Source organism: Peromyscus maniculatus, chromosome 7 (genome assembly GCF_049852395.1).
Source record: "Peromyscus maniculatus bairdii isolate BWxNUB_F1_BW_parent chromosome 7, HU_Pman_BW_mat_3.1, whole genome shotgun sequence".
NCBI lineage: Eukaryota > Metazoa > Chordata > Mammalia > Rodentia > Cricetidae > Peromyscus > Peromyscus maniculatus.
This window is the reverse complement of record NC_134858.1, coordinates 89,491,460-89,506,383: the sequence shown is the minus strand read 5'-3', so window position 1 is coordinate 89,506,383 and position 14,924 is coordinate 89,491,460.

The window sequence follows — 14,924 nt, the reverse complement described above, 5'->3', positions numbered from 1 at the left end:
GTCTTTTTAGGTTACTAAATATGATAGTAATATCCAATTGCTTCCAGAACATGGAAAGACCTGTTAGAGACTGCAATAATTTTAAAAAATCTACTTTCATGGTTCCCTTAGTCCATGAAGTCCCTTCCATCATTGTACTATTTGGATATGTATAGCTATCATAACATCTCAATTTATCTATAAATCACAAGCCTTGGTTTGTACATCAGCCAATCTCTTGTTGTCACATTCAGGACATAATTAAGTTTTAGCCTGAAGGTTGAAAAAACAGTGGAATATTATATATAGAAAGTAGAGAGGTTCTTGCTCCTTTTGTACTGAAAAGTCACAGGAATAGGAATAAAAAGACACAAAAGAATGGAAGAAAATGGAGGGGGCAATTATGTTTCCTTTTAGAGTTTGGATTTGGTGAAGAAAGTATATTTACAGGAAGAAGCTGAAAGAAAAAGAAAGATGAAGCCCTCATTCTTAAGTTTTAATGTTCAGGGGTATTTCCTATGAGGACATTCTCTTTCTACTTAATTTTCACTTTCTAACCTCTGATCTTGCAAGATTTTACCCAGAAACTTCATAGCCAGTTCATTGACATCTCAGTGCAGGTAATGCAAAAACCAAAAGCAATACTCCATACTCCATGTAACTCAGAGGCATTGCGGGATCTTGAATATTCAGGTATTCAGTAGAGTCAGGGACATCCAAGGGACAGATAAGGTTGCCATCCAAGGGACAGGGAAGCTGAACAAACCTGTTGACTAGGTCTACATGCAAGGTGTAGTGAAGCACAAGAGAAGCTCGTGGTGCAAGGTGTGGTGACTCCTGAGAGAAGTCTGTGGATGCTGAAAGAAAGCGGGTCCAGATTCAACATTGTAGTGCCAAAGACAAAAATAGCAACACTTTGAGAGCTCACTTCTCAGGTTAACTGGGTGAATGGAGGGTGTAGAAGGACAGAGGAGTTACAGAATACCAGTTGTGAGCAATTGTGTAAGTTTTTCTTCACTGATAAAAATTCTCTCTCATATGCTATATTCCATTTTGGATAAGGAAAAGAGGAGGTAAGTGAAAATTGAGCATTTGCTAAATGGTAATGCTTTCATTATAGCATTGAGATAAAATAACTTGATTTCCTAAATGTAACTCTTCTTTGTCCTGAGTTTCTTATCGCTCAAGAAGAAGGTCAAACTACTTTAAGATAAAATAGTTATTTTTTTCTTTACACATATGAGAAATTTTCAGCCTTCATAAAAAATTTCCTGAAATCTGTATCTAGCTTTTATAGAAAGATTTGTTGCATTTACTTCAAATAGTAGCATTCACTTAATTATCATTCTTTGCTATTGTTTATTTTTATTTTAATGCTGTTATTAAAAATAATACATATATAATAGTTGGTTTTGCCACATTTTTCATACATGCACAAAATATATTTTGACAATATTCTTTATTCTTACTGTTAGAATTTGGTCTTAATCATGCTCCAAATATACACGTGGGAAAGGATTGGCATCCACTATGCACGGCCATGAGGTGGTTGAACCTTTAATGAGTGGATCCTAGTGGGTGATGACCGGTGCACTGGAGGGGGTCTGCCAGATACAGGGTGAGACACTGGTACTTTCCCCTTCTACTTTTCTACCTCTTGGCATGAGGCAAGCAGTTTTGCTTAGGTATATCCTCCTACCATACTGTGCTGCAAAGGGACCAGTCAATCATAACTAAAACCTACAAAACTCTGAGCATGAGTAAGCCCTCTCACAACTTAACTATTTCGAGAATCTGTTATAGCAATGAAAAGGTAATACTGAACTTGTTATAAAGCTTTATTAAGTATAGTTCAGAAGTACCCCTTTAGGACAAGACCATGTGATAAATGCATCGAGTATTACAGGAAGATACACTGCCACTAAAAAATATGAAACAAAATTTCACTTAGAACATTAACACTGTGTTATCTGGATTAAAACTCAAAATATTTAAGAAGAATCTACAATGAAGATAGAAAAATTCAATCAATTTAAGGGAACATTAAAGATTTTAACTCTTATTATTTTGTAATGAAAGTAACTGTATATGACTATCAATGCACAAACTCTATGAAATTTAGAGACATAATATCATTGGTTTGTGAGAATTAATGTGACTTAAATTACAATTGAACAGTGGTATATGCAATTTTACAAAATGTTATTTATCCTCTGAGTACTATAGGCTTTATTTAGTTCATATTATGAATGTTATTTTAGAATAATACACTGTTAAGCAACTATGTGAAGAACATATGAAGGTCCATATGTTGAGATAGGGATCAATACAGAATTTTTAAACAAAATAGTGCATATTCTCTCCATTTGCTATTTTGTTTGCTAGATTCTACTCTGGATTAACATAAAGAAAATGTTTAAAAATAAAATATTTTGCACCTTATTAGCGACAGTAATTTCCTAGAGTCATGGTAGCTTGTTCATGTCTTAGGCAAGTGTAAAACATTTTAGCTAGGGATCAGCTTAAGGACTGATTAAATATGAATTGTACAACAGAAAGGTAACATTGCATATTGTGCAGGTTAGTTTTTGTCTGGTACAAACCAAGAGGAAACCAAAACTGAAGATGTAATATCCACCAGACTGGCTATGACCATGACTGTCAGACATTAAAACAATTACTGATTAATGTGGGAAAACAACCTTCTGTGTGTGGGCTGTGCCACTCCTAGGCAGATGGTTCTGCATGGTGTGAGAAAACAGACTGAGCAAATCATTGCTGCATTGACTCCCCTCAGTGATGGATACAAGATAAAATAGGCCCTTTCCCTCCCAAGTTATTTTGGATTTGTGTTATTTTAGCAGCAACAGAAAGCAAACCAGGATGTGTGTGTTAGCTGTCCATGCATCTCTAAAAGCCTCTGAATCTTCCATCTATTGGTGAAATTATTAAGGCCACTCCACGTAGTTAAAAGGATATGTATTTAATGGCGTAACTTACAAATTAAGGGATAGGTAGGTCGTGGGGTCTGGGGAAGGTGTATCACAATCCAGCGGTGTTCTCTGGAGCTCTGCTCGGTCCACCTCCACCGTTCAGGGTCCTGGAACAGAGAGAGTGCTGGCCCATCCAGATCTTGGGTCCCCAGGTGCCTCCCTTGGCCCTGCCTTGTAGGCCTGACAGTTGCCTAAGTCTCAAAGGGGGTTGGAACTTCCAGATCAAAGCTGGAATGGCTACCTAAGACATCCATCATTTTAGGTTTTCTGCTCATGTGCCATAGTTTTCATTAATGACAACAGAATACAGGCATTGCTCAGAAAACATGATCAAATTAAAAAATGTGTGCTGTCTAGTTCACTTGAATAAAATAGTATTTTACACTAACAGTCAAAAAAACTTGTTCATTTCATTGTGAGTTCAAAGTGATTTCTATGTTCACTTTTTTGACTGAAAAACACCACTTCAAGGACTATACTTTTGTATTTGTTTTTGAATTAGAAAAGAAGTATAAGTTCTTCTGAAAAGATAAAAATTACTACTAAATTTCAGAGCCAAGGATTGTCTTATTACTCTGTGATATTTGTTTGATAGTGTTAGAATAGAAAGTCCCTATTATAGTTATTATCATCTATAATTTTATTTTTATTTTATTTTATTTCTTGGTGTGTTTTACTTGCATGTATGCCTAGGCAGCATTTGCATGCCTGGTGCCCTTGGAGACCAGAAGAGGGTAGCTGAATACAAGCTTGAGACCAAACCAGAAAGCAGCTCCTCTTTGGTTTTTGATTCAGTTCCTGCTTCCAGGGTCATGCCTTGAATTCCTGCCTTGGTATCCCTCAATGATGGACTGTGTAAGTTAGATGAATCCTTTATTCATAAAGTTACTTTTGGCCTTAGCTTTTATCACAGCAATAGAAAGCAAACTTGGACAGGCGGTATGAGTGTAAATATGGTGAAAGTAGCGATATTCTTGAAATTGTCAAATGCTTTATTACACAAGGGTTCCAAAATACCAGACAGCCATCTTCTTTAGTTTTCTTGTCAGAAACAAGACCAAGCATACTGTATATATTGATGTAAAGAAAGCATCATCATCCGCTCTGGCTGCTTGGCACTTGTGAGACTTCGTGTCATCTCCTGAAGAACTGGATACAAATTTCCACTAGATTCCATTGAATTAATACAGGTGCCTTCTTGCACCCACTGTGAATACCTTCTTTCAGAATCTATTACTTTTGAAAAGCCAAAGATGTCTAGCAAAGCATGAAAGCGCAATGGTCGTTCATCAGTGGTTAGAGTCACATTTAGGCAGAGATTTAAAGATGTCATAGACCTCGTATCATTGTTCTGAATAAACATTAATTTCAAGAAGTTGTGAAGTACTCAAGGATAAGGCCTGTAATGACCCCCCTGGCTAGATACACTGTCATTAGCCATGATGAAAATGTCTCTGGATTTCCATGTCAGTGCACATTGCCTGCCTTAGTAGGTAATACTCACAGAAATGAAATTCAACCTCCATGTCTTTATGGGTGCCAGTCCACACTCAAACAAATCAAGAGCATGCCAAACTGTGCTTAGGTTTCAGTGCCGTCTTTGCAAAGGGGTGGAGTGAGACAGATGACAATTCAAGATAAAGATGAGTGCAGGAGACTACAAGCAATATCACCTGTCAGTCATTGAGAGAGCCCCACTATAAAAATAGTGTGACAGGGATGACCTTCATCAGAAGAACCAGGAAACTTGATTTTAATATCATCAGTCTAAAAAAAAATGTCCTGAATCAGTATTTCTCTGGTGAGCATTTGATATAAATTCATAGTTATTCATGGCAGTAAAACAAGTTAGATGGATACTAGCTTTTTGCTTAAAATGTAAAAGCTGAAACACCCACAATACTTTAACACATCCTGAATGTGATGCAAGTGGCACTGTGAAAAAAATCATTTCATCTCCCTTGATCTTAAGTTTTCTCAATTCAGAAACAGAAAAACTGAAATATTCCACAGACTTGTTGAGAAAACTATATTGAATTAAATAAATAATCAAGGAGATTTCTGGCCCATAGTAAGGAGTAACAGTTGATGGCTGGAATTATTTTTAGGTTCAATTATTTCTACAAATTAACTTAAAAATTGAATTATTTGTATTTCTTTGTACAATGGTTTTCATTCTCTATAGGAACAGCAGAGGCATTGTTTGAATCATTTAACAGGTTTTAAAATTCAGAAACAGCCGGGCGGTGGTGACGCATGCCTTTAATCCCAGCACTCGGGAGGCAGAGGCTGGTGGATCTCTGTGAGTTCGAGGCTAGCCTGGTTTACAGAGTTAGTCCAGAATAGGCTCCAAAGCTACAGAGAAACCCTGTCTCTAAAAACCAAAATAAATAAATAAAATTCAGAAATATGAAGTTTTAACTAATTGTGGAAGAGAAAGCTGCAATGTTTGGCTACAAGCATGATCTTGCAGTAAGAGGAACATAGCTACTGTAGCTTGTGCAAGAGAAGAAAACAGTCCACTTATAATTGGCCAAGGTGATAAATTAACAGAATTAAAGAACATAAGTGAATTATCATTCCTAGAATCTTTTAGATACATATTTTCTCTATAAAAAAAATTCTAGATTTTATGAATACTGAAAGATCCAATTTTTGGCTACTGGTGACATTCTTTTATCAAATAAGAGAATGCATTTCAAGTGTTTTATGAATTATTCAAGGTGATTTCAACATATGACAGAGACAATTTTTATCCATCATATGGTATCTCATATTTTTAGTGAAACCGATTTTCTGGCTAATCACACAACCACACAGAGAAATACTTCTTGCCGCAGTTTTGCTGGGAATCAGGTTGGAATTCAGTATATATGCGATAGAAGTCAAGGGCAATATATAAAAAAGAGATTTGTGCAGCTTCTAGAGTGTGCCTGAACAAAGAGGTAGCCACCCTTCTATTTCCAGTATTTGAATCAGTAAGACCTATAGGGCCTTCTTGGACCACTCAATAAAACCACCTTTTGAAGTAGACAGAACAATATTGTGGAGTTAAGTGTGACATCTTTAAGGACTGCAGTTCAGAAAATAACTTAGAAAGTTGAAGATAATTAAAATTGTATCTTAAGTAGAACACTTCTACTTTGGAAAACAGCAGCTAAAATAATATTTTATAACACATAGTACTGTTTACTTATTCTGCTACTACTGCTGTCATATTACAAATAGATTATGACAAAACCAGCAAAAGTCAGCAGTAGAGTTATACAAAATCAGTTAGACAAGGCTCTTTCCTTCCCACCTGTCATGGGATGACACTAATATCACAAACTATGAAATGCTAGGCTTTTATAGTACATCTCTGGCCTTACAATATACTGACATTTCATATAACCATTCTTAAATTTCTCATTTTCCTTGGCTACTCCATTGAATAATTAAAAAAAAGAGTGTAGCACCAATAATATAAATGTAAATCTTGGCATGCTGGTAGTAGTAAAGAGGCTGAGGAGCAGGATCACAAGTTCAAGTCCAATCTGGGCTACATAGTGAGACCTTATCTTAATAAAATCAACACTAGTAATACTATTATTACTTATAGTGGGAGTACTGTATCTATGACATTTGCTTGATCTATTATATTTATTCTAACAACTTATTTAAGTTTACTTGATAATATTTTTTTACCACTACATTTCCCCTTTTCTATTTTAATAAAAAGAAAAAAAAAGCAAAAGGTTATAACTAACATAAGAAAAACTATATACAAAAATACAATAACTATATACAATATATACAAGTAATAAATACCTAAACAGGTATTTGACAAATCAGAGAAAATAATTCCATTATCTATCCTATTTTGGTAAATCCAAGATGTATCTAATGCACTTTCTATCCTAATTAATTTTCAACTATAACTAACTAATCTTCAACCATAACTAGCTCATCTTCAACTCCCTCAGAGACCCAAGAAGGAAATAATATTAGCTAACAAAAATAAAAACAGGAAGTGCATGCATAACTTGAAAATATTAATGTCCATAAATTTATGAATTTAAAAAATCTAATGTAAAATAATATATTTCATGTTATAGTTTTTGTTTAAAATATGCATGCATATGCTATGTATACATACATAAGAGTAGTGTCTAAATTTATTGAAATACTTGGAAGTAGATACATATCTTCTCAGTTATGCCCTCTGAAAGGAAAATTAAAGGAGGAAAGGAAATAAATTTGAAATTTTCCTTTACATACCAATGAATCTCTTGACCCTTTTAGTGAGCATTTGTGGCTTTTGTAACACATCAATACAAAAATTTGCTTTAACGACAGGATCTCACCAAAAAGAAGCATAAACTCTTCAAAATTTGGCAACATTAATACATCCAAATAAATTTTAATTACTTAAAATTTCTTTTAACTTGCAGCTAATTATAAGTATTTGCAATAAATAATCTGAGTTCAGATACTGAAGCACAAATATGCAAACAAGGATTATTCCATCCTAAAAAACAGAATATAGGACTCTCTGAGACATGTTCATTCAGAGTGGAGATAGGAAGGAGTGCTATTCTCAGCTACAGACCAGTGAATGCAGAGGTCAGGGGAGATATCAAAGATGCAGAAGAGTAGAATGGAAAGAGAAGAAAGAGAGGGGAAAAGAGAAAGGGGAAGTAAATCAAAAGTCTGGTCTGAAGTACGGAGCAGTTTTATAAGTTCAGTAACCTCATATCTAGAGAAGAGATGGGAATAAAAAGGTAAATCAAACATCATTAGCCAGTCTTTATTATTCAATTAGTGATGGAAATTATCACGAATGGTTCAAAGTGTCATGAGTCATAGCAAGCCTTCTGAAGGTAAGGGTCTCACTGATGCAGTAGAGTATTAGAGCTGTAGTGTGCTCAGTAATGTCACTTAAAAAGAATTATTCCAAATACAAGGGAAGAGGGCAGGCAGAGTGTGGGGGTGGGAGAAAGAAAGAACAAATGAGTGAAGTAAAAGGAGATGTTAGTAGCAGTGAATCATGTACTTGATTAAGAGGTAAGGTTTTCGGTAAATGGCAGTGTGCTTGGCTAGCATGTATGAGGCTATGGGTTCAATAGTCTGTACTAAAACAAACAAACAAACAAAAATTAGAGACAGGATTACAGTGAAGCCTTGGTTATACCCCAGTAACCAGACTGTGAACAGTACAGTTTGTCCACTTATTTATGTCACAAAATCTGACTTATCTTCATGAAATTGAGTTTGGACAGTTCTGAAAATATTGACATTGGATAGTTATTCATAAAATAAATTCAGATCTTTTGAAAGTATATAAAAAGGAATTTTATTTTAAAAATACACAATCAGGGAGAAAGTACAATTTAAATGGCCAATGATATTTATTTTTGAAACTTTACAGATGTTACTTAAAACATGATTCTAGGAAGCAAGTGAGGAGGAAGAGGAAGACAAATGTGAGCCTGACAGTTAATGACTGAATATTGTTGCAGTGTGAAACTTTGCTGTGGTTTCTAGTCCCATTCTAATTGAAATTCTTTTTAGTCATGTGCAGAAGCAAGATGGAGTTGATAGTTAATTTGTGGGGAAGTAAAAATGAGATACGCAGGCATAGAAAAATGTCAGGAGGCATCACAGAATCTTAAGCACTGAGAAAGCTAGTTGACAATTGAATCACTATCACCTGCTTCCAATGCAACACTGTATACATTCTTAGAAATTGTTCTACAGGAAGGTAAATCTTTTTAAAATTCCATACATTTTTGCCATGATCTTATCTAATTCCACACAAAAGTTATATGGAGGAAAATCTTTCTGGAGGGAGGGTGTAGTAAATTAACATTTATCCTAATAAACCCTAGTTCCTACTCTATCTTAAATGAGTCCATGCATTCGGTGTTGTGAAAGTGCTGAGTAGGCATGGGAAGCAATGCTTGAAGAGGAATCTTGAGTAGATTGCAGAAGAGATGAAAAACTCCTAATTAGCCATGGAGATTTGGGGAGGAAGACAGAAGCGGGGAATGAAAAGGTAACGTGTAAGACTCCAGGGCAGAACATTCGCCATCCTCCTTTCGAGCCTCAGACTGTGGTGTGGAAGTTATTGGCAGGATTTGTTTTACCCACTTTCCCGTTGATTTCCAAGTGGGTGAATTCACAGTGTAATGTTGGGGTTGATATGGGCCAGCTTTGGCACACACAAAAGGAAAGCATGGTAGTGTTAGGCAGGAGAGGGGCTGAGGCAATGCATAGAATTGCCCTATGTGATGGGCAGGAATGAGACTCACACTTGCCCCTGAATCCCCAAAATGAGCCGATCTTAGAGCCAGAGGCTTGCTGAGGGGGTTCCTTGTTCAAGACAGAGAGTTGGTGGCACAGAAGCTGCCACACAAGCACCCTAGTCCAACATGGCACGGATGATATTTTCAAAGCAAAAATAAAGGACAGCTGTGTCTCCAAGAGACAAATCACAAATGCAAATACGCTTCAGAATAGATGGCAAGAACTCTGAAAATAAAACCACCACTCTACGGCCAAGACCTAGGACGATCCAAGGGCACAGAGGACAAGAGCCACCATTTTCCTCCAGCCTCTGCCAGGGCAAGATGCCATTCATGTGAAGAGCATTCTGTAAAACAAAACACTTTCCAGGAAACACTTCCCCCTCCCAAAAAATTAACACAGAGTGTGAGACACTGCTAATTAGCCAGTTAAATTCTCCACCAGGAACCCTGCCCCTGTTTGGTAGGTTGGGGCCTGTGAGGAAGATTAGATTTGTTATATGGGTGAGAACCTTCAATTACTTTGTACCTCGGAGTTAGCCTAAGTGTGAATTTGCAGTGTTACCATAACACTTAGCCTTCACCATTAGTCTGTCCCTTTCAGTTCATTGACTGTCCATATGTAATTAGTCCACATTTACAGATACTTGTTTATTAAGCTATGGGTACTGCTATTAATGAAATGCTCTAAAATGAAAAGTATTTTGAACCTGAGCAAAAACCACATGTTCTGTGGCTGAGGCTGTCATTGCCACCAACTGACTCCGTAACCTCAGGCAAGTCATTTAATTTCTCTGGGCATTAATTTTCTCTGAAAAAAATGAGGAGACCAGTCTAAATCATTGCTAAGGTCAATTTTGATTTTGATGTCTGTCATGTGAGTGCTAAAACGAGGCCTGCTGAGATGATGGTGGTTAGATTTGCATTAATCAAGAAACAATGATAATGAGTATAGAACCATTTAGTGAACAGAGGCCATTTGCCTGACACAAAGTAAGTCATTTCATAGAGACTATTTCTAGCCATCTAAATAAACACATGAAGATAGAGCTTCAGAGTCTGCTTTTTTTTCTCTCTCTCTGTGCTACACAGCTGGTAAATGGGATAGCCAGGCGTACCAACCATATTTTCTTTGGAGTTTATAAGCCAGATATGTATGGTACTTATACATTTAGATTACTTTGTCTGAAGATTATACTTTCTAAGAATTATTGAAATCTTTCATGTCATTCAAGTTCACCACTCTCTCTGAAGCTATCTTTATAGCATTGAGGCAAAGCAAACTATCCCCTGAAGTCCTTAGAACTCATTTAGACTGTGTAATAAGAATGTATTTTAAAACTTCTATGTTTTTCTAATATATGGATAGCGCCTTTGCATGCTTGCACATGTGCGTGCACGCATGCTCACGCACACACACACATGCCTGGAGATGCATGGGAAGTGTTTGACACCATCAAGGAAGGAACTTGGGAAAATAGTGTAAAGTTCTTAAGGTTAAAATCTTAAAATCTCAGGTCTCACTCTGAAGGGCCTGCCTATGCAAGGCCAACGATATCTCAGTCCTGGCTATCGACAGCATGGTGTAGCTGGTTTGTCACCTCCATGGGATTAGTTTAACAGCAATAGTTCTCAACTGTGATGCCCACGGAAGTCTAGATACTTAGGAAGTCTCTGAATAGTAGCCAGTACTTGTTGGAAACAAAACTGGAGTCCAGAAAAGCATAACAGAGTAGATAAGAAGAGTACACGGTCCTAGGAGTATGTCCTCATAGTGGGATGTGATGACTGAAGAGATAAAATGCAGCCACTCAGCAAGTATTAGCTAATACAGTGGACCCAAGATAAGCCTGGCTGAGCTGAACCCTCACTGTAAATGCAAAGGCCTTTGAAACCACCCCTGTGGGGCCTTCAACCTGCACCCATCTGTGCTAGCTTGCTATGGCTCTAGTGATGGGATACCAAGGTGGGTTGCTTAGTAACAGAAAGTATCCTTTAATGGATCTTTCTAAAGTCAAAACTAAGTGGACAAGCTTGATTTCCACAGAGGTTCCTCTTCTTGACCAGCAGGTGGTCCCTGTCTTCGGGTGCCCACACAGTTTTAAGCTATGCTCACACACACACCTGGCATCCTTGTGTTTGTGTACAAATTCCTCTTCATGTAGAGTTATCAATCAGATTGGATTACAGGAACCCTAATCTTCCCTTAAAGTTCCTCTCACCAAATAGAATAGTGTTCAGAAGAAAAGGCTGGGGCTTTGACAGCAGATTTGGAGGGGACACATTTCTATGAAATTAAATTAGTATAAACTCTTACAGTTAGTTAACTACATCTCACCAGCTATCACACTGTAATGCACATGAAAATTGTTATTTATTCATGCTTCAATATTCAATGCCAGCAGTATCTATGCAATAAATTTGTTGAATCAATATACTTAATTGAACAACAACAACAACAAATTTTACCATGTTGGATGGTTGTTGGGATAATCTTTTTGTATACTGTGTGAAGATGTGTCTCTGCCATTCCTTACCTGTGTCTAAGGCACCTTCTGATTGGTTTAACAAAGAGCTGAACAGCCAATAGCTAGGCTGAAGAAGATAGGTGGGACTTCCAGACTGAGATGGGAACTCTGGGAAAGAATCAGAGACATGGCAGATTCACCAGTCAGACAAGGAAGAAGTACTTACTGAGGAGAGGTGACAAGTCACATGGCAAAATATAGATTAATAGAAACAGGTTAATTTAAGTTTTAAGAGCTAGTTGGAACAAGCCTAAGCTAAGGCCAAGCTTTAATAATTAATAAAAAATCTCCATGTCATTATTAGAGAGCTAGGGATATCAAGAAGGACTCATTATAGATGATCACTATTATAATTTTCTTTACTGTTGCTATGATAAAACACTAACAAAAAATCAACTTGCAGAGGAAAGTCACAGTCTATAATTGAGGGAAGTCAGGGCAGCAACTCAGACAGCAACTGAAACTGAGACCGTAGAGGAACATTGCTTACTGGCTCACTCACTCGTTCATGCTCAACTAGCTTTCTTGTATTACTCAGGACCACCTGCTTATGGAAAGTGCCATACACAGTGGGCTGGACCTTCCCACCTTAATCATCTATCAAGAGAGTCTCTCAAGATATGACCACAGCAACCTGATCTATCCCCCAATTGAAGATGCCCCTCCACAGGTGACTCTAGACTGCATCAAGCTGACAAAAACTAGCCAACAGAGTCACATCATACTATCATAATAAAAAAGTGAAAATTATTAATAATTAGGTGGGCATGTGTCAGAGTTTAAAAGTAATAAAGTAGCAAATCCTTAGTATTTAAAAATTAAAACTAATTAAATAACTGAACTCAAGCAATCTTATTAAAAGGTAATATATATTATCAATATATCTCTTTTTGGTAAATTTGTAAAACTAGTTTTCCTTCAGTCAGTGCTAATTCATATTTTAAACACTCATAATGTTTTACTCGCAATACTATATTAAACTTTAATAAACTTAGACTATATCTCTGGCTTTAGGTTATTATAAATGTGAATATTTGATAACTTTAACCTACACAAATAGTCTGAAGAATTATGCATTCACATATTGATATTTGAGAGAAAACATTATACCAGGACAGCAGCTGGTTTTGATATACTCATTGTACTTGAAGCATTACACATCTCTTTGTCCCCCCAAATGAGGGAGGGTTTTTCCCTTTTTGTGTCTATCCTAAGAATCCTTGATTCCTCTTTTACACACACACACACACACACACACACACACACACACACACACACACACACACACAATTGCATAGTTCTCTGAGTTTAGGCTGTCCTGATCTACAGAGCAAGCTCCAGGACAGCCAAGCTTAGGCAGTGAAGGTAACCATAGAAAACAAAAAGCTACTGAATATGTAATTGAACAAAGGGACCATGTTCTAGACTCAGCGAACAGCAGAATTTGACAGTTTTGGCCATTTGGTTCTGGTTTTAGAGTCAAGGATAGAAGAAAGGGTTATGGAATCTTTCTCCTAGACTGAGGAAAACTGCTGAGGCCAGGTGTGTGTCAGAAGTGTCCCTGATTGGAGGCCCAGTGAGGTCATTGTGTGAAGCTGTGAAGGAGAAGCCTGGATGCTTTGGAAACCCCAAGATATTAGAGATGCCAGAGTCATGGGATATCTGCCAAAGAAAGATGCAAACAGGGAGTAGAACTATCCCCAAAGAAAGATGTGTGTTGAAGTGTGGTCAACAAAGATGAAAGGAATTGGAGACCCGAAGAGTGTTTTGATATCAGACATGGAGATGCAGAGATTAGAGTTTGCCCAGCTGGGTTTGGGTCTTGCTTCGCTCCAAAATTTCTTCAGTATGCTACTTTTCCCTGAATTTTGGAATGGTACTATTTATCCTGTGCCATTATATATTGGAAATATGTGATATGCTTTTTGAATTTGATTTTTACAGGGGATTACAATTAAGAGATTGCATGAATCTCAGAAAAGATTTTGAACTTTAGACTTTTAAATAAATTTGAAACTGTTGTAGATTATGGAGATATTTGAAGTTGGACTGAATGCATCATGATATCACTACAAACCTGTAGAGGCCAGGGAATGGAATATGGTGGTTTGAAAGAAAATGGCCCACCTAGGGAGTGGCACTATTAGGAAACTCAAGACAGACAAATTCATAGCACAAGGGGAAGAAGTGGGCACAAAAGTCCCACCCGTATCCGAGAAGCTATTGGCATAACTGCTGGGAAAGAGAAAATAATTTTTATCCAGTGGAGTGATACTGAGTTTATCAGTGACATTCCAGGACAGGTCTCATGCTTGGCTAATGTCAACTGAACTCCATATTTTTAGTGTCGTTTAAATTTTACTTTTATTTTTGCTTGTTTGGTTTTATTGAAAATAAATTCTTTTTTCATGAAATGCATCCTGATTAAAGTTTCCCCTTCCTCTACTTGTGTTTAAGAGAGAGAATGAATATGAAGTTGGATGGGTAAGGAAAAAAGAGATCTGAGAGGAGTTGGCAATGGGAAATGATCTGATAAACATATTACGTATGAAATTCTCAAAGAATAAAAACTAAAGGAAACAGAAATAAATCTTCTTTATAAGTTCATTTGTTTCAGATATTTTGTTATAGTCCTATCTAGCTGACAAGATGACTTAACTACATGGTTTCTTACAACGCTGGTCACAAAAATGGACTAACAGCAGGGAAGTAGACCTGTGAGAAAATAAGTGCCTTTGATTATTCGTAAATTAATTTGTAGTTTAATAAAGAGTAAGACAATGATAAGAATAAAGTTAGTCCATAAAAAATGTGGCAAAGACAAACACAACAGTGTTGTGGTATATTTGTACACTGTGTGAAGGTGTATTGTTGTGATTGGTGTTAAAAAGATGAACAGCCAATAGCTAGGCAGGAGGCATAGTCAAGACTTTCAGGCAGAGAAAGGAAGTAGGAGGAGTAATCCTGGCACAGAAGAAGCCAGGAGACACAAAGAAGAAACAGGAGGTACAAGATGGAAGAGAGGTAGCACTATGTGGTAGAACCTAGATTAATATAAATGGGTTAATTTAAGGTATAAGAGATAGTGAGGAACAAGCCTAAGCTATAGTCTGGGCTTTCATAATTAATAAAAATTC